At 41.6% G+C, this 19,402-nt stretch overlaps 1 protein-coding gene and 1 long non-coding RNA gene across 16 annotated transcripts in view; one reads left to right on the forward strand and one right to left on the reverse strand.

The window, feature by feature from the left end:
* ATP2B2 (ATPase plasma membrane Ca2+ transporting 2) overlaps window positions 1-19,402 on the reverse strand; it is a 368,316-nt gene that overhangs the window by 196,811 nt on the left and 152,103 nt on the right. Inside the window, exon 1 of one of the 15 annotated variants that reach the window (XM_081176149.1) lies at window positions 6,666-7,008. The exons of 12 other annotated variants lie outside the window; for them this stretch is intronic. The gene's annotated coding sequence lies outside the window, so the exon portion shown is untranslated. Of the gene's footprint in view, window positions 1-6,463; window positions 6,568-6,665; window positions 7,009-19,402 lie in introns of those variants that run through there. 2 more of the 15 variants (XM_081176150.1, XM_081176152.1) reach the window with 2 other exon arrangements.
* Window positions 1-19,402, forward strand: part of LOC308577287 — a 397,406-nt gene that overhangs the window by 86,168 nt on the left and 291,836 nt on the right. The window lies entirely within an intron of this gene.

Raw genomic sequence — 19,402 nt, forward strand, 5'->3', positions numbered from 1 at the left:
AATACTTCCTCCCGACATTTTAGAGGATTGAACATCTTTAAATAAATTGGAATCCCTTGCTGGAAACAGTAGCTTTCTAATTCTGTATAGTGCAGGAAAAGAACTTTCTAAAAATGAAGATGGCGAGTCTCTAGCTTCAGAGCCTATGCCAAATGTAGTGAGGTGCTGAGTGAAGTCAACATTTTCTCATGTACCCTTCCTAAAAAGATGAACTTCACAAATAGTAGTGTGGATTGCCAAAATCCGGTCTGCTACAGTACCAGATCATGACTTGGACCCTGCTAAGTTTAACTTATATAAATATTATTAATTATATGCCTCTGTCTATGCCCAGCACCACACCATTACAGTTTAGAGTTAAAAACTGTATTGTGGCATAAAGGGGATGACTGAGGTAGCCAAGCTTGCAAATGACACCAAATTATTCAGGACTGTGAAAATGAGGGGGACTGCAAAACGACTTGTCCAAACAGTGTGAATGGGCAATAAAATGGCAGACTGGGAGCATTTACTATGTTTTTATATGTACTGTAAGCCACCCAGAGTGGCTAAGGAAACCCAACCAGATGGGCGGGGTATAAATAATAAAATTATTAATATTATTATTATTACTAATTTCGTATATACTTTCAGGGAGGCCCCTTTGGTCAGCCATATTTGCCCCCCACATGGGGCAAAGTCAAAGCAGATGAAAAATCCAATTAGGCTTTTCATTCAGTCTCTCTCTCTCTCTCTCTCTCTCTCTCTCTCTCTCTCTCTCACACACACACACACACACACACACACACACACCCTGCTGGCCTCAGATAGGGGAGCAAGGGCATTTACATGCTTAGTTCTCACTTCAGACACATAGGCAAAAGAGTGAAGCCACCACCCTTATGAAACGAATGTGGCTAGCCACAGAAGTCCATCCCCAAACCCCAACAGCTTGTGAGGCTGCTGGGCTTCACTCTGAGTCCCAGTGGCTCCCTTGAGGTTGGACCTTGGAGTCTGAACCCAGAGTCATACAACCCTGGGCCCCTAAAAACACTACCAGTGGTAGATGACAAGTGGCAGCCACAAGAAACTGACATAGGGCCAGTACCTGGAATGGGTAGTCATGTAGCAGGGCTGATAGCAGTTGCTGAATATCCTTTTTAAAGACAACATTAAATTGTCCAGATGCAGAGCAAAGTACCTGGCAAGGTTCTATCCAGCTGCACCTACCACGCCCCACTGGTGTGACCTCAACTGAATGTGACTAACCAGAAAAGACTAAACTGGAAGAGCTCTTGGCGCCAGGGTGGACAGTTCAATGAAAAGTGTCATAGTGGCAAATTCCCTCTTAGATATTATTAAGAAAGAGACTGAAAATCAGATGACAGTTTCACAGTACCCAATGGTGCAGTCTCATTGGGAATACTATGTACAGTTCGAGCTAAGAGCGGATGTCACAAAGCTTGAAATGGGCAACTGAATGGAAGACACTGATGGCTTTTAGCCACAGTATCCTAAAATGTAGGCTTCAATGGAGTGTCCCTATTCAGAGGCAATGTTCAGGGGGGCAAACAATAAAGAGCATTGTTGCCGCTTGTGAGCGTTCAGAAGCAGGTGGCTAGCCACTGTTGGAAACGGGATACATGCCAGATGGGACCTTGTTCTGATCCAGCAGGGCTGTTCTTATATTCTAAGGGCTTTAAATCTGACTGTAGAGCCTATATCTACCCCTTCTGGACTACAGGTGTTGGTAGGTATAAACACTTGATGCAAAACAACTTTGCTCAAGCAGTTTGGAAATGCTAACTAGGGTAAATACTCACCTCTGCAGAAAAGGAGCCAGTCAAATTTCCCCATCATTACAGTGCTTTATTATTTAATTGTTTATGCACACTTCTAGAATACATGTCGACTAGCGGACACAAAGGTTGCAATTCAATATCACCCTAACACAAACATTCTATGACCACAGGCATTTCTGCTCCCCCCCTTTCCCCACCCCATGCAGTTCTAGAGAGCCTCCTGGCCACTCCCCCTTTAAAACTGATTTGGGGACACAAGGGGAGGAGTGGGATAATCCCACTGTGATAGCAAAGTCCCTGCACTGGCTCTTGCTAGTGCAGCTACTCAGTTGAATCTGGCCCAATATGTTTCATTGGTTTCAGGGTGGCTTGTTTCAAACAAAACATTGGACCACAGATGTGTGTGTGTGTTTTGTTAAGCCGCAGTTGGCTTCTGAACTCCGTGCGGCTCTCCCAGAGGAGGGAGGGGTTGTGCAAGCCCAAGACTTGCACATTGCTAATTTTTGTCACGCTAAATTATTGTTTAACAGAATATCCAAATGTGGTTAGTGAGCTTGATGGCTGAGCAGGAATTTGTTTCTGTGTCTGTGGCCTAAATACAAGACTCGAGCCACTGCACCATACCAGCTTTTTTTTGAAATGCCATTACGTAAGTGCAGAATGCTTAACAAGCATGGTTTATTCCCACACTGAAGAACATGATAGACACCTGTGCATTAATTGTTTCCTTGCAAAAGCAAAGCAAGGGACTGCATGTGTAAAGCAAGAGATTTGCTGTGCCTACTGTTGAGAATATATTCTGTTTTTGCATGGTTTGTAGTACAATTCACAATCGAACTGGTAAGAATTGTTCAGAACTAGAGCTAGGCATGGATGGACAAGGGTGTAGATGGCTGAGGGTACGTGTATGTGTGTGTATGTGTTTGAATAGGCATGTGTGAGAGAGGGCGGATACGGGGGGGGTGTTAACTGGCATACAGCCTCAGTAGGTTCTCTATGAAAGAATGTGGTCCTCAGGCAAAAAACACATTCTCCTCCAGTGTTTAAAGGTTTAACTCATGAATGTGGAATTTATTTTCTAAATAAGGCTACAAAATGTTTACCCCACTGCATCCACAGAATATTTCCCTTCCTATATGCTATGGAGTACAACTTAACGTTATACCAGGTTTTCTTAAGATTAAACAGCAAATGTGAAAAGCACAATATTCTTTCTTAAGTTCTGGGCACAAATCAATTATACATAGAACATATATAGAATTCCATCTGAATAATGAAAAAGTGACTTGATTTTACAATAAGTATTGCAAATAAAAATGTGGCATGTATATTATATCTTAGGTTGCGCTGCTAAGGTCTTTCCAATTGATTACATTACAAAAAAGAACCTCAGCAACAGATGCGGTAATAATTAGCGAATAGAAATTTCAGATACCCCAAATGCTTTTTAAAATATTCTCTTAGTAATCTTTACAACAGTCCTGTAGAGGAGGTTAAGTATTATCATTCCCAAATTGCAAAAAAGGGAGAGGCTGAGAGAACAGTGGCTTGCTAAGGCCACCTAGTGAATTCACAGCAGAAGTGAGACTAGAACCAAAGACTCTTCCCCATCTCAGTTTCTTAGCCACTATGCTACACCAAATGAAGACCTCACACATCATGCAGCCTTGCATTCATCACCAGCACACCATTATAGTATCAGGAATGCTGACACCCCACTTTTAAGCTATTGAAACCTAAAAGGTAGGTTTTCAATTTACAGTAAGCGAGCAATGTTATGCAAATATTTATGAACTCGAGATTCCAAATTAAACATTGCATGTGTTGGATTGGGTTGCAAGTGTGTTCTAAAAAAGAGAGAGAAAGAAATCTATTACAATCTCAAAATATGCTCTCTAGGACTATGTAAAGTTAAGCATAAATTTGCAAATGATCTAGAAGAATTACAGCATTACTTGCTTTTATTTAATAGTCATAGGATTGCAACCATGCAAACCTATCCTTAACTATTTACTCAGAAAGAAGCCCCAGTGTGTTCAATAAGTTTTACTCAGAAGTAGACTTGCACAGGACTGCAAGCTTGGTTTTCTGAAGTTTTCCCAAGTTTTTATTTTAAATGAATTTAGTAACAAGTCTTTTTCTTTTCAGTGTCTTGGCATAGATACAGTGGCAATTAACATGTTTGCCTATTCTTAAAAGGAAATCTGAGAAGCATAGGTCCATTGCCTAAGAAGGCATTTCTTGCCAGTTGAAGATAAAAGAGGAGATTATGCAACTTTCACTGCAAGGTACCACTGTCAGTTGTCATCTTGTCTCTGAGCACTGTTAAAAGGCTAGGCATGGGCAAATGTATTTCAGATCTGGTAACATGTATCGCTATCCAATTAAACGAAATGCATAGATATCAGGTCCTAGAGTTTTACTGCAGTGTAATAAGCCAACAAGGTTGGCTTGTACTTACAAGGTCATGTCTTCTTAATAATGTCCCATCAGAATTTGAAATAATTATAGCTACCTAGACAAAAGAGCCATGTGCAATTATAAGGACAAATCTGGCAGAAATGAGGAAAATGCTTTATCAGCTTTTGGAAAAGGACCTGGCAAAAGAGGTGAGCATGACTAAAGAGGGTTTTTTTATTTTTGAGAGAAATAAATCCTAGCACAATTTAGATGAACAGTGTCAAAGCACATACGGCGGTCTCCAGCAGTATTTAGCAGGTAACTGGGGGCGTTCAGAAATAAAATTTCTGAATGGTTTGCTAAATACATATTGAATTGTAAGATGAATGTTCTTCTAAAACCGTTTTCCTGCAAGTGTTCCAAAAAGCACAGTCTCTTTCATCTTCTTTCATGCTTTCCTATGCTACAGTTCTAGTGGAGGGGGAAATAAAGCCACCCTCAAATACTGCATCAATATGAACACATGGAGCCTTTTTATATGTGCATCAACTACAGAAGATGCCAACCTCCTTTTCCTCTTCATTTTTGAAGGTGGGATGGGGAGGACTGAGCATTTCTCCTGTGGAAATGTAAGTATATTTAACTGTGATGTGCTGGTCAAAATCAATTCTCCACAGGAATACAGGCACAAAGAAAATATAATGACGCTGCATTACTATGAATAACCTCCCATGAACCCCCAGGTTCTTGTGCTATTTGCAAACCCTGCTCATTTTTACCAGCACTTCAGGGCAAATATGCAACACTCTCTTTGCAGGTAGCCATTCAGAACAAACTGAAAGGCAGGTGAACCAAGTGAAAGTCAAATATGATCAAATACCTGCTGGAAACCCAAGTCGACTAGTTATTTACAGGCAAAGTAGGAGAGCTAATAATCATGCTTATGGGTGACCTTTCCCAAATGAAACACTGGCCCCGGAAAACACCAGCAACAGAAAAATGTGGATATTTCAAAGCAGAGCTATAAACTCTCTGTTTCTTACAGACAGGATGAGCCATGCTTAGATTATGCACAGTCTCTCTCTTCCTGCACTTATTCATTATTATACACATCCCTTCTGGAAGGAAAGGCAGTTTGTCCGTATACAAGTATCCCCGGTATCTTTCAGCACCCTAATCACTATAATGCTGACTTTAGCCTTTAATATCATAAGTAAGGGCATGTAATCAAAAGGTCAAATGAATATAAGCTTCAGCTGTCCTACAGTCTTTTAATTTATACATGTGCTTGCTATGCATGAAGGAATGCAGTGTTATTGCAAACACTGCTTCCCACCCCCACCCCCGGGATTTTTAAAAATTGTTTTTAAAGACAAGCTTCATTTTCTATCTTTTAGAAGGTGAAATCATTAGCTGCTAGCTACTCAATGGTTCCAGGACCACCTAAAAGAACCATCTCATTAAGTCAAAGGTGACAATGTGCAGTGTAACACAACTGGCTAACTTTGCATAGGACATAAATCAAAGTCTACAAAAGAGATGGACTGACTGCTGCCTGGTACAAATCAGACAGATGATGTGCCTCATCTTAAACTAGAGATCAGATGACTAGGATCTCTCTTTACATAATGGGGAAAAGCCTCCTGCGTTCCAGTGATGTTTGTTAAATCAATAACTGTGCCTGAAACAGGCAAAGATTTACCATGCACCATTTATGAGCGCTTTTGACTTGAGAACTGTCAGGTTATTTTGAATATTCTGAACTAATTATAGTATCAAGGCAAATAGTTTTATTCAAGAAATGTGATGTCCCACTTATTTAAAAGATAAGAAAATCTCCCGGCTTTATGCACAGCAGTACATTCTAACTCGCAAAGATGGAATAATTGTGTAGGTCAACATTACCCTGAGTTTGAAACTATACAGCAAATGCATAATAAAGTCATTCCAGTCTTACACCCTGTTAAAATACATACAAGTCTTTATACAATGCTGTGTTTGCACTGTTTAAAGTTATAGTTGAAAAGCTCTATCTGGCAAATCTTCTACACTGTAAATCAAACAAGCCCCAATCTGTTTTTCACCAACAGCAACAGAAAGAATATCACACACACATTTCCCTCAGACTTTGTTTAAAAACTGGCTTATACAAAATCATTACTGTTTAGACTTTTAAAAAGAAACTGCAAGTACTGTCACATCGTTTGCCTCTCACTGCAGTAGTCGCTTTATGCAGTGTAGCCCCCCCCCCATTATAATATTTTATGTAGAAGTTGCATTACCTTTCTAGAGACACAAGGACATGAACTAAAATCTAATGCATCACTCAGTCCTCCAAATCTGCACACCATTTCCCCCCAACAGCTTCTGCCTCCGCGGGTCGGGATGCAAATTGCCAAATAAACAATCTCAAAATAGAAAGGGGAATGCCTCCTTGAAAGGAAGAAAAAAATTAGCTAGTATGATTGGGAAGCTGCTACTTACTTGGTTAAGCTATCATCACAAATCCAAAATTATTTCAATTATACAGCGGAGTAATCACTGCTCGGCATCTGTAAGGGATTGACAAACTGAGCTACATTACAGGAGTCCCTCTGCAGACTGTACCATCCAGACCGAGCAGGTGGGGGGAAGGAGCGGATATTTCCGAGCGAGCATCTTGCTGAAGGAGAGAGCAAAGCCCAGGGAATGTTTATGGCTTGCCGTCGCAGACAGCCGGAGGAGGAGGGCAAACAGCAACGGTGGCACGGAAAGGAAGGCTTTTTCTTGCAAAGAAAATGGACTGAACCACCATGTTGTTGTTTGTGGTTTTAATGCTTCCCTTGGGATAATGACAAAAACGGAAGATGGCAAACTACCAGGAATATGCCACTTATGGGAGAAACCTTCAAGGACAAGGACTGTCAAGTTCTATCACTATCATTGGAGAAAGCGGGGGGGGGGGGGAGGGAATGCGTGTTGGTGGAGCGGAGAGGAAGGGGAGAAGTCTGTTCACTACTGCATCTCTACAGAAGGGATATCCAGACTGCAGAGACTCTTGATTTCAGTTTCTAAGGTTAACCAGGATTTGGTGTGGGTTGTCCCCCCCCCCCATTAATCATTTGCGGACCTGATCAAAATTTCGCATTTCAGTTGTAAACTCATTTTACTAATGGAGAAATAGGTAAAAGCATTTACAAAAGCAGCATTCTGTAAATAGAGCACCATGATTTTGCACACGCGTGTGCACAAACACACACGCACAGGCAACATGTTTCCAATCTCTGAGGCAAATGTAGCATGATTTTGTCTACAAGACATGAGTAGAGTACATCGTTGCTCCCCTTTCTTTTTAAAGGATTTGAAATAACGATATGTGGGTAACCAGAACATTTTAATCAGTACATTAACCTATGAAGCAAAATAGAACACTGTCCTAGATTTAAATGTTCAGCACTAATATTTATTTCAATCCCTGTAAAGCACAGACTTTTGTGAAATGGGGAGGGAAGGAAGATGCAACACACTTTTCCAAAATGCAACCCCCCCCCCAATATTTTTTTTAAAATAGGCACTTTTTTGCTTACTGGTAAGTTATTTGTTTTATGTGCTTCTTTTTTGTTGCAGTGCATTTCCACAGAGGCATTTCAATTTACAGCTAGAATTATTAAAACTGAAGAATCTGTGGGGAATGAGAGCAGTGTTTTTGAGTAGGGGAAGTGGTAATTTCTTCTATGTCCAAATAGTGCAACAGTGTACTGGATGTAAATACTTCATTTTACATGAATTGATGGTATAAGCAAATTCTAAAATTTTACAAATTTCTGGCAGTGGCATATTTACAAATTTAAATTTCAGATAATTTTAGGCCCCATAACATTCTTAGGCTCAGAGTCTAGGCATGAAGCCATGCATCCAAGTTTTGAAATAGGCAGATATGCAAGAAACCCTGTGCCTTTAAGCATGTAAAATATTACTATGTTTCAAGTTGGAAGCTTTTCTAGATTATCTTAGTGACAGCAGTGCTTCGTGACTGGGCTGCATCTTGGATGGAGCATGCAATTGCAACCAAGCACACCTCCCTGAGCACTAATAGGAGTAGCTGTACGGATGCTCTGTCATCCTTGCTTACTTGCTGCTCAGAATATCAATTCAGCCAGTTAAACCAAAGTCTGCACTGCAGTGCACCAAAATGGAAGCTTAAAAAAAAACCCCTAACATCTCTGATGAAGGAATATCACACCTTTGCCAATCAGTTAGAAAATAGGGGAAAGTCTGTAAATAAAGGTTTTGTTGTTGTTGTTTTTTAAAAAGAACAAAAGCTGCATTTATAAATAGAACACTCAGGGAACACATGCTTATCATGACATCATATGCAGTGACATTGTATTACATTTTAACCATACTGTGCAGGCTATCGCCTGCTAAGAAACACCCAATTCTAACTGTGCGAGTGATAGTGCTCAGCCTGTAGATCAATGTCTAAGACTGAAATAAAATAGAGAGGATAAAGTTTGCAGAGTGAAAGGACGTCCTGAGTGGGCTCAGGAATTGCAACTGTCAGTTGCTACCTCAGCTGCTGTGCTAGGTTGCAAATGTTGTTGCACAAAAGTCTCCTGCCAGGGTCCAATGTTTATGCTGCATCAGAGTTGCAAAATCTGTTGCATAAAAACTTTGTTGCCGGTAATTTTCCCACCTAACAATATTCTAAGGGGCATTAAAATGATACCATCCATTAAATGACGGGCATTAAATAATACCATCCATTGCTCTCTCCTAAAATGAAAAAAAGAATATGAAAAAGACCTTTTTGGGGGAGACATTTGAGATGCTCAATTTGTTTTTATTTGTTTTAACTATTTGATACTGCTATGCAATGACAGCAACCAACTCAGCAAAGCACAGAGAGCACACACAATACAAGAAATCCATTGAGTCTTGAAATGATACACCGAACAGCATAAAAATATGATAATTCTTGTAGCACTTAAATTAATTACTGAAGAGACATTTTGGGATAGCTGTTTCCACACCAGTATTCCCAGTCCTCATTTAGAGTAGGGGCTCCAATGCAACGTGCCACACAATGTGATGATCAAGCTATTAACCTTGTTGCTAGCCTCATCAGTTGGGTGGGAGGGGAATCTCCCAGTGCTATGTGCTACTGGCAAGTGTCTCTATTTGTTGTAATGCTGTGAGTCATCACACTGTCACCTGGGTAACAGGGGCCAGCTAACATTACCAAATGCAATCCCATCAAGGCATGTCTTCTGAAGTAAGAATCTGACATAATTTGTTGTGAGGTTCAGCCATAGACTGTTTATTCCAGATGCATAGCTGCTGTTGTTTTTGCAGCAATGGAATGCTCAAGTTCACTCTGTGACTTCCGTTAAGGTTCATAACTTAAAAACTCTTCAGACACTTTTTTTGATCTGCCGCCAAAACCCAGAATGAACTGCACTGTCTGAGAGGCTGCTACCCAAGGATGCAGCAATCATAAAAATTAGGAAGATTCTGTTTGCTGCAGGATAGAATGTTTAATTCCACCAGGAAAAGTCTACGAAAGTCTCCTTGAGAAACTGGCTAAACAAAAATGCATATAAGGGCAAGACACTATAGATACCTGTCAAGCTAAGTATTGACCTCCTTAGAGCTACAAGAAAAAAATGTAGGTTTACGTTAGAATTAACATCTCATTTTGTTTCATCTTTCATTGGGCTGATGGGCACAAATCAGTAGGATTTTTGTTGGATGAACAGGGAATCTGCCCCCAGTGTATAGTGACTTGGGAAGTTGAATACCTGGTGAAAAGTTGCTTTTTCTATAGCCACTTTACATGGATAATGTCAGGTCAAGCTACTTTCCCAAGCGGCCTGAAAAAGCATCCAGTTTCCCTTTTCCTTATCCCACTATCTCCTTCATCTCCATGCTTTCTAAAGCATATTGGGGATGGGATGACAGACACCTTCTCTTACCTCTCAGCTCAATAAATGGAAAAAGCAGGAGGTTAAATATCCCTGTCTCCATCTGATTTTTTCTCATCTCCCAGGACATCTCAAGCAGCTTCCTTCTATGGTGCCTGAAGGACCACAAGAGACAGTGCTGTTGTGCTCATGTTCTGCCAGCAGACTTCCCTTAGCAACTGGCTGCTGTGAGGCTGCTGGTCTGATCCAGCAGGGCTCTTATAATGTTCTTCTGGAAGCAGAGAAAATATGAGAAAGATGTGTGTGGGTCCCTCCTTTCCTTCTCCATGCATTTCTGTTTCTGTCTTTCCTTTTCTCCAACCATCTCAAGTCAGTTTAGGAAGCATAAAGGAAAGAATAAAAGGTTGGCAATTGTACTACTCCTTTCCTCCTCATTGTTTCTCCTCTCCACTGTCTCACCCATCCATACTTCCTAAGTGTTTAGCACTGTTGGTCTTTCCACCTCCACCTCCTCTTTGTCTCACTCTAAGGAAGGGAATTTCCTTACAGTGAGGCATAGAGATGGAACAAGCATTCTGGAGAGACTCAAAAGCTGGCAGGTGGTGGCAGCAGTTAAGTTGGGTGGGCCAGCCAGTGAGAAAAGCAAGGAAAGGCCAGGGCTTGACTCTTTTGCTTAAGGACCTGGTTTATATAGCCATAATGACTAGTAGTCACTGACTGACTTATCCTCCATGAATTGTCTCATCCCCTTGTAAATCCACCTAAGGCAGAGGTCATCACCACATCTTATGGCAACAAATTCCATAAATTAATTATGTGGTCTGAGAAGAAGTACTTTCCTGATTCTTCTGTTGATTAGCTTAACTGAATGACCCCAAGTTCCAGTATTATGTGGGGGTGGGGGGTGGGGACTTCTACCTGCTTTCTCCATGCGGACACGGAGCAATGGATCCAAACTACAAGAAAGAAGATTCCACCTAAACATTAGGAAGAACTTCCTGACAGTAAGAGCTGTTCGACAGTGGAATTTGCTGCCAAGGAGTGTGGTGGAGTCTCCTTCTTTTGAGGTCTTTAAGCAGAGGCTTGACAACCATATGTCAGGAGTGCTCTGATGGTGTTTCCTGCTTGGCAGGGGGTTGGACTCGATGGCCCTTGTGGTCTCTTCCAACTCTATGATTCTATGATTCTATGATAATTTTCTAAACCTCTATCATGTCCTCCCTTTTTCTTAAAACAAATAAAAACCTCCAAGGTTGGCAATATACTCCAGAGAAGATTCTCCAGCCCCTGGTTTAGCTTAGTTGATATTTTCTGCACCTTTTCCAGCTCTGCAATACAGTTTTTGAGATATGGGAGCCATAAAAGTACACACCATTCCAAGTTTGGCTTTACCACAGTTTTGCATAATGGCATCGGCATACTAGCAATTTAATTTTCAACCCCTTTCCTGAAATTTGCACTCTTCACAGTTGTGCAATACACACTAAGCCCACTATGATTCCAAGTTTTCTTACCTTGTTAGAAACCACTACTTCTAATCCCATCAGCGCATATTGGAAGTTAGGAACTAGAAAAGTACACACAGTGGAGCAAAAGATTAATAATCTAACTTCACAAATATACTGATAGGAACTGAAGAGCATCTCTGTACAAGCCCCTTTGGGGCCATTACTCATTGTAGCTGATATGTCAGATTGTGGTGGGACACTCTGAAAGATGCCCCTCCCTGCTTCAGTCTCATCCATGAGAGTTAGAAAAAGCACAACTGCTGTAGACTGAACTACAGGGAAGCACAACTGTGATGATGTACGTTGCCATATCAGCTGGGTCTCAAAACTATTATGAGGAAGTGGTAAGCAATGGCTGCAGTGCTGTGACCCAACTGCCTGATGATCTTGTAAGTCACATTGCTAATGCTGCATCTCATAGGTTTGGACTATCAGATAGAAAACCAATAAGAAAGGCACTAAGGTACAAAGCAAGGCCCATTAAATGGACTAGAAATCATAAGCAGTTTGTTTGTTTACTCACATTCATTAGTTATTAATGCCTCATTAAGTCAAACTATAGAGCTGACTAAAAATAAGCAGCAAGAACACTCCGCTAAAATGGTATGAACTCATACCATTGCTAACAGCAACTTAAGATCCCAATAACTTGTAAGATGATAAACAAACAAAAATTATTTTCAAGGCTGGATTTGTTCGTGGAAGATAAGCACTCACATTTCCATCTACAGAAGCAGGTTGGCAAATGAAAAGGTAATGCAATCTTCTTGTTAAAGCAAAGTATTATTTTATCTTTTGTCTATTATCTGACACTTGTGGAAATTGGAGAAACATTTTTGGCCAGACCACTCTGCTTTTCCAATAGCAATCTGTACTTGCATTCCAGGTGCAAACATTCATGAATAGGAAACCATGGCATTTTCTTGAGCAGATTAAAGCACAAGAATGAGGCAAAAATTTGGAATTTCACATAACCTTGAGAGGGCCAAAGCAAACTTGTGACTATGAGGATAATAATAATAATAATAATAAATTTTATTTATATCCCGCCCTCCCCAGCCGAAGCCGGGCTCAGGGCGGCTAACAACAATAAAACAGTACAAAAGTACAACATAAACAACATTCTAAAATCATTCATTATAAAAATTAATTAATTCAAGCCACTTGAAATGAATAGGAAATGAATGCCCACCTACAAAAGCTCTTGTACTAAATTCTCTTATCAGCCACTTAAACAATATCCTACAAGGACCTAGATAACATTATGTTGGATTTTGGAACATCACAACAAAATATGTACTGAATTTAAACATGGTTTGTTTATGCAATCATTTATCTTGAGGCAGGGGGGGGTTGCACACCCCTAAAGTTTCATCTACCTCTAGGTTTTTCTTTTTCTTTATCATGCCCATTTTAAAATTTCCCAATAGTGAAGGGGACACAAAGCATGTGGAACCCCAAACTGTCATTGCTGCACTTGCTAGAAATTTGCTTTCTGAAATTTGTCAGGATTCATTTTCTCAGAAACAGTAACCTTGCCTGCAAATTTCATCCAGGAAAAAGTTATAGCTGTTAGGTTGTTGTTTTTTTAAAAATAGCAGTAATGACTAAGGGGCGGGGGACAAAGCAGACTTAGATGGACCTCAAGTCAAAGCATGCCTCAGACTGAGATGGGCAATTTTCCAAAGTACCAAACTGAGGTCTGAACTAAGTCTTGTGGTCAGTGCACACTTCACATAGAGTGTTAAATAACAAGTGCAATAATGCTGTACCATTTTTATGGATAAGAGAATAAAATCTCTCAGTAACCAATGGCTGAGTTGACTGAATCAGGGTCTTCTAGAGCCAAGCTCTAATCTTAATCAGTATCCTGCACTAATCGAGGAAAGGAAAAGAGGCCACGGCTACCATTGCTCTTGAAACACTCCTGTTTCATCTAGCATTTAGTAATCACGTAAATGCATAAGTTTAAGCAAGCACCTGTTTTCTTAGCTAGCAAAGAGGCCAGTACAGCTCAGAGTTCACTGCACATACCCAGGGTAGATTCAAATGACCGAGCAGTCACACAATGGCCATCCAGTTTGTAGGTTTTCAGTACATGGTGGGCCTTTACAGGCAAACATGCCATCAAAAGAAGTAGCCTGAATGCAACTGCTTGTCATTTAAATGTACTCTCAGTAACCTGAGCATGACTTAACACACTGAATAAGCACCCCTTTACATCAGGTATGTCTCCCTCCCCCCAGTTCAATGAAAGGGTATGCACTGAAATAAAAGTCATATAATCCTCCCTTCCCACTCCGCCATTCTATTCATTTCTTTTATTCTCTCTCTCTCTCTTTCCTCACTCCAAAACCATTTACTTGTGACACAATGACCACTGGCATAGCACTTCCAAGTGCTGTCGTACGTTTTGCTCCCTTCACAATAATTAAAACTATGAAAGCAACTGCTTGAAGCGGATCACTCACATTCTCTAAAGATTTTCTCTTCATGCCACCACTTACCTAGCTACATTCACAGATTCTGTTAAATGGCCTTGTATACCTGACTTATGAGGGACGCAGGTGGCGCTGTGGGTTAAACCACTGAGCCTAGGACGTGCTGATCAGAAGGTCGGCAGTTTGAATCCCTGTGATGGGGTGACCTCCTGTTGCTCGGTCCCAGCTCCTGCCAACCTAGCAGTTCGAAAGCACGTCAAAGTGCAAGTAGATAAATAGGTACCGCTCCAGCGGGAAGGTAAATGACGTTTCCGTGCGCTGCTCTGGTTCGCCAGAAGCGGCTTAGTCATGCTGGCCACATGACCCGGAAGCTGTACGCTGGCTCCCTCAGCCAATAAAGCAAGATGAGTGCCGCAACCCCAGAGTCGGTCACGACTGGACCTAATGGTCAGGGGTCCCTTTACCTTTACCTTACCTGACTTACACTTCTGCTTCTACTCCTCCAGTTCTCTTCCTGACCTAGTGCAACCATTTGCAGTTAAAAAAAAAAGTTGTACAGTGCTCAGCACCCAGAGTTTGCTCCAGTTATCCAGTTATCCAACTTGTTTCTGAACACAGGAAGAGCAGTCAACCATGATGCAGCCGTGTAGTTCTGAAAAGAACCCTAAAGCTCTTGTCAACCTCAGACCAGTCAGCAATAGTTGGCAGGGTGGGGCAGTGCTGCCTACTTGACCTTCCATCACAGCCATTGCTGTGGTGTACTGAGCACAAGCCAATCTGGCACTCCTGCTGCTGCATTTGCACCAAACCAACCTCACTGCTGCCTTGCCCTTGCAGTATGCCATAGCAATGGCAATGGCCAGAGCTCAGGCAAGCAGCACTGCCTTGTCCCAGTTACTTTGTCAAAGCAATCCCTTAGTTAAGGACACTGGTTTCCTATCCCTGCAGGTGGTTCAAGACTTTGCATGAAGGAGGAGGAGTTTGGACTTGATATCCCGCCTTTCATTCTCCTTAAAGAGCCTCAAAGCGGCTAACAATCTCCTTTCCCTTCCTGCCCAACAACAAACACTCTGTGAGGTGAGTGAGGCTGAGAGACTTAGAGAAGTGTGACTGGCCCAAGGTCACCCAGCAGCTGCATGTGGAGGAGCGGGGAAGCAAACCCGGTTCACCAGATTACGAGTCCACCGCTCTTAACAACTACACCATGCTGGCTCCCAGGGTTTGGAGGGTGCACCTCTATGGTTGGGAACCAGCATACCTAAAATAGCACCCTTATCAATCTACCCATCGCCTAATATTTGCAACAGAAGCCCTTCTCTGGATTCCCCCGTCATGTGAAGTCAAGAAAGCGGAGAGAGGGCATTCTCTGTTATGGCACCCCAGGCTTGGAACTCTCACCCTGTGGAAACTGGCCCAGTGCCTTCGTTACCTTTTAGGTGCCTATGTTTCTGAGCTTCCAACTGAGCATATAATTTGGCCTTATAATTGACGTCATTGGCTTTATTTGTTCCCCTTGATTGCCATTGCTGTCTTCCAAGCATGGAGGGCACGCATTATAGCCCATGAGATATGGAAAATAAGGGTTTTCAAAAAGCTTTTACCGGCTTAATGGGTTTTAACAGACTTTATTCCAAAAGGAAAACTAAATGACCAGCACTCTAACAAACCTCTGTGAACTGCTCAAAATTACCTTGTGGAGCTCACAGTTAGGGTTAGAGGAGCCAAGCCTCATGCTGTACTCTATTTCTGAGGCATAATTTTGTAAGTGCACTAAGACATACATGTTGTGCACCCGTTGTGTGCCAGTTACTTTAGGAAACCTGGAGTGTTTCCTAATAATATTCATATAATATTATTCATATAATATGTGTATAATAATGTATATGTTATGTGAGAATTGTATTTTTAGTGGAACCAGCAGTGGATTTACTTATCACTGAGAGGAAGGAGTGAGAAAAGAATTAGAAATCATTCGGGTGGTTAAAGTCAATAATTTCTGAAAATTCCATCCCTACTCACAGTGATTGCCCCAGTTTTAAAAATTCAAGAGAACATTCTGAAATTAAACAATAAAAAACATGTTGGTACAATAACATCATCATCATCATCATCATTATTATTATTATTGAATACTGCCATTCTTCACAGTTATTCAATTTAAACATCTCATTAGAATTTAGGTTTTGCAAGATATTCTTAAAGTCCAGACCTCATTAGGATTTTAGTTCAATGAAATATCTGAAATGATGCTGAGGGTGGGACTCTTCCTCACTGAGAAAGTTATATTTCATGATTATATAATATTAATTGTAGAACAAGGGATTAAAATTCTTTATTGTTCAACAAACAAAAGGACATTAATAATAGATTTTGACATAGAGGCTGGATTGCCTCATTAAGTTATTATTTTGCTTAACATTTCACTATGATTTCATTCTGGTTGTGCCTAAAAACTTAGTTAGCTCTCATTGTTTTCTATACAAACATAAATAACTTGCAGATCTGATTATTTAAGGATACAATCATATAGTCCCTGGGACAGATTATGTCCTGGTTTTTCTTCTGGCATGTCCCAAGAGTCTGATAACATGAGTAAGTAGCCTCGAATGCTTTGATACGAAAGGCTGCAGGGTTTGGGCTGGGCAAGCAATCCAGAGGGAGCCCCAGAAGCCTTGCCATTTTGCCCATAGGGCGCCAATCTTGCTACTGCTTTTCCCCATCCCTGCAACAACACCAGCAGCCTGGTTGTAGAGCTCTGCCTCTCTACACGGTTGCTGCTGCTGTACAGACACTGCTCCTCTCAGAATGAATTTTGGGAGCAAAGCCTGCAACGATACTGTACCCTAGCATTCACATGCAAAGAATATCTGAAAGGGGCTATCACTGAACATTTGAAATGCTGTCCTGGCAAAGAACCAGTACAGAGGGCAGCACGCCACTAATAATGACAGTATGAAATATAGCAGCTGGATCACTTGTTAATGGGAATGGAGTACAGCCCAATGTGGGGGGGGGGGTGGCATTCAGTACTTGATGCATATAATCTATTAATGTATATTATGCAGCTGACACAGCACTTAAAGGTTTTGTGTAGAATAAGTATTGTTGATCTCGAGTATTTTACATAAAGGGATGCGGGTGGCGCTGTGGGTTAAACTACAGAGCCTAGGACTTGCCAATCAGAAGGTCGGCGGTTCGAATCCCCACAACGGGGTGAGTTCCCGTTGCTCGGTCCCTGCTCCTGCCAACCTAGCAGTTCAAAAGCACATCAAAGTGCAAGTAGATAAATAGGTACCGCTCCAGCGGGAAAGTAAACGGAGTTTCCGTGCACTGCTCTGGTTTGCCAGAAGTGGCTTAGTCATGCTGGCCACATGACCCAGAAGCTGTACGCTGGCTCCCTCAGCCAATAAAGCCAGATTAGCGCCGCAACCCCAGAGTCAGCCACGACTGGACCTAATGGTCAGGGGTTCCTTTATTTTACCTTTATTTTGCATAAAATACTCTGACAGTCTAAAAAATGAATCTACATATACTGTATGTAAATAAGTGTCTAAATAGAGATTAGGGAAAATACATGATTATAGTATGCCCAGTATATTTTTAAAAAGTATAGTACCAGCCTGTTCCACCAATGGGCTATAGCTCTAGATCATGGGTAGGCAACCTAAGGCCCAGGGGCTGGATCCGGATGCTCCAGGAATCAGAGTGTTTTTACATGCGTAGAATGTACCCTTTTATTTAAAAATGCATCTCTGGGTTATTTGTGGGGCATAGGAAATCGTTCATTATTTTTTTTCAAAATATAGTCCGGCCCCCCACAAGGTCGGAGGGACAGTGGACCAGCCCTCTGCTGAAAAAGTTTGCTAACCCCTGCTCTAGATGTTTAGAAACATTCAGAAAGATTTGTAGAACATCTCAAACCATTAAGAAGGAGCTGCTAAATAACTGTTGCTTTCTGGTTTTCATGTGTTAAGAGTTGAACGTATGACATTTGTGGTACAGAGGTACCTCAGGTTACATACACTTCAGGCTACATACACTTCAGGTTACAGACTCTGCTAACCCAGAAATAGTCCTTCAGGTTAAGAACTTTGCTTCAGGATGAGAACAGAAATCGGGCTCCGGCGGCACAGCAGCAGCAGGAAGCCCCATTAGCTAAAGTGGTGCATCAGGTTATGAACAGTTTCAGGTTAAGTACGGACCTCTGGAACGAATTAAGTACTTAACCTGAGGTACCACTGTATTTCATACAGGTTGTTCTGCACCCTGTGGAGAAAGGCCATGCTCTCTTGCCCTCTATTTGACCCGTGCTCTGAATGGCTGACAAAGTGCCAGCTGTCACTCAACCCTATGTGGGCAGCAAGCCAGCAACTGACCATCTATGCTGTGTTGCTCATGATGAGATCTAGCAGAGACTAGTAAATAACTAGTTCAGGATCAGGTAGACTCCAGCTAAAGAGCACCTTTTGTTTTGGAAGTATTCTGCTCTGTCCCTTCATTACATCCATTGCCTTCCTTATTCTTAATAAATGTTATATAATTGAACAGTTGTGTCTCTGCATTGTTGCCAACTCACAGGATTAGTATGAACACACCCACCCCAAGCCTAAGCCATTTGAGACACTGGACTGAGGTTGACAGAGAAAAGCAGGTTGCTCTAATTTCTAGGAGAGACAAGGAGCCAGGTACTAGCTCTCCCTCCCAAGAAAACTGAAAGGAATCTGGCTGCCTTGTAGTACCTTGGAAAACAATTGCATTGACTTCCCAGACTTTACCCCACCAGGGGGTTGTAAAGGTTTACAGATGGTGTGGTGGAAGCAATTATTGGATAGTTTGGGGGGCAACGCGACTGGTTCACCTTACCAGAAAGGGTGTAAGCAGGCCCTACTGACCTTCCCCTTCTGTTTTATACCTTTCTCTATAATGCTAAATGTGTATTATTTCCACCACCTCTCAGCTGTGGTTGAATGAGTGCCCCCCTTTAAAGTTCATGGATACCAGGAGCAACGTGTCCTCCTCCATGCTTATGTCTTCAGATCAGTAGGAGAGGCCAAAACACAGGGGACTCCACCTTCTCCATTGCAGCCCCTGCTCTTTGAAACACTTTGCTAAGAGAATTTCAGTTGGTTCCCTGCTTCCCTTTATTTAGGTGTGGCATTAAATGCAGCACTTGCAACCACATTGTAATTAAGGGGGGGTGACCAATTTTTGTGGCAATTTTTTTAATGGGACCACACTGCAAGGGAAAGTTTAACTATTTCTTCTCCAACCACAATCTTGTTAAAAATACACACACACAAAAGGCATGGCAGAGTTAGGAGGCAGGGAAGCTTCAGTTGTGACAGATAGGACTATAGGGAGCTGCAGCA

This window comes from Podarcis bocagei, assembly GCF_964188305.1.
Source record: "Podarcis bocagei genome assembly, chromosome: 2".
Classification (NCBI taxonomy): Eukaryota; Metazoa; Chordata; class Lepidosauria; order Squamata; family Lacertidae; genus Podarcis; species Podarcis bocagei.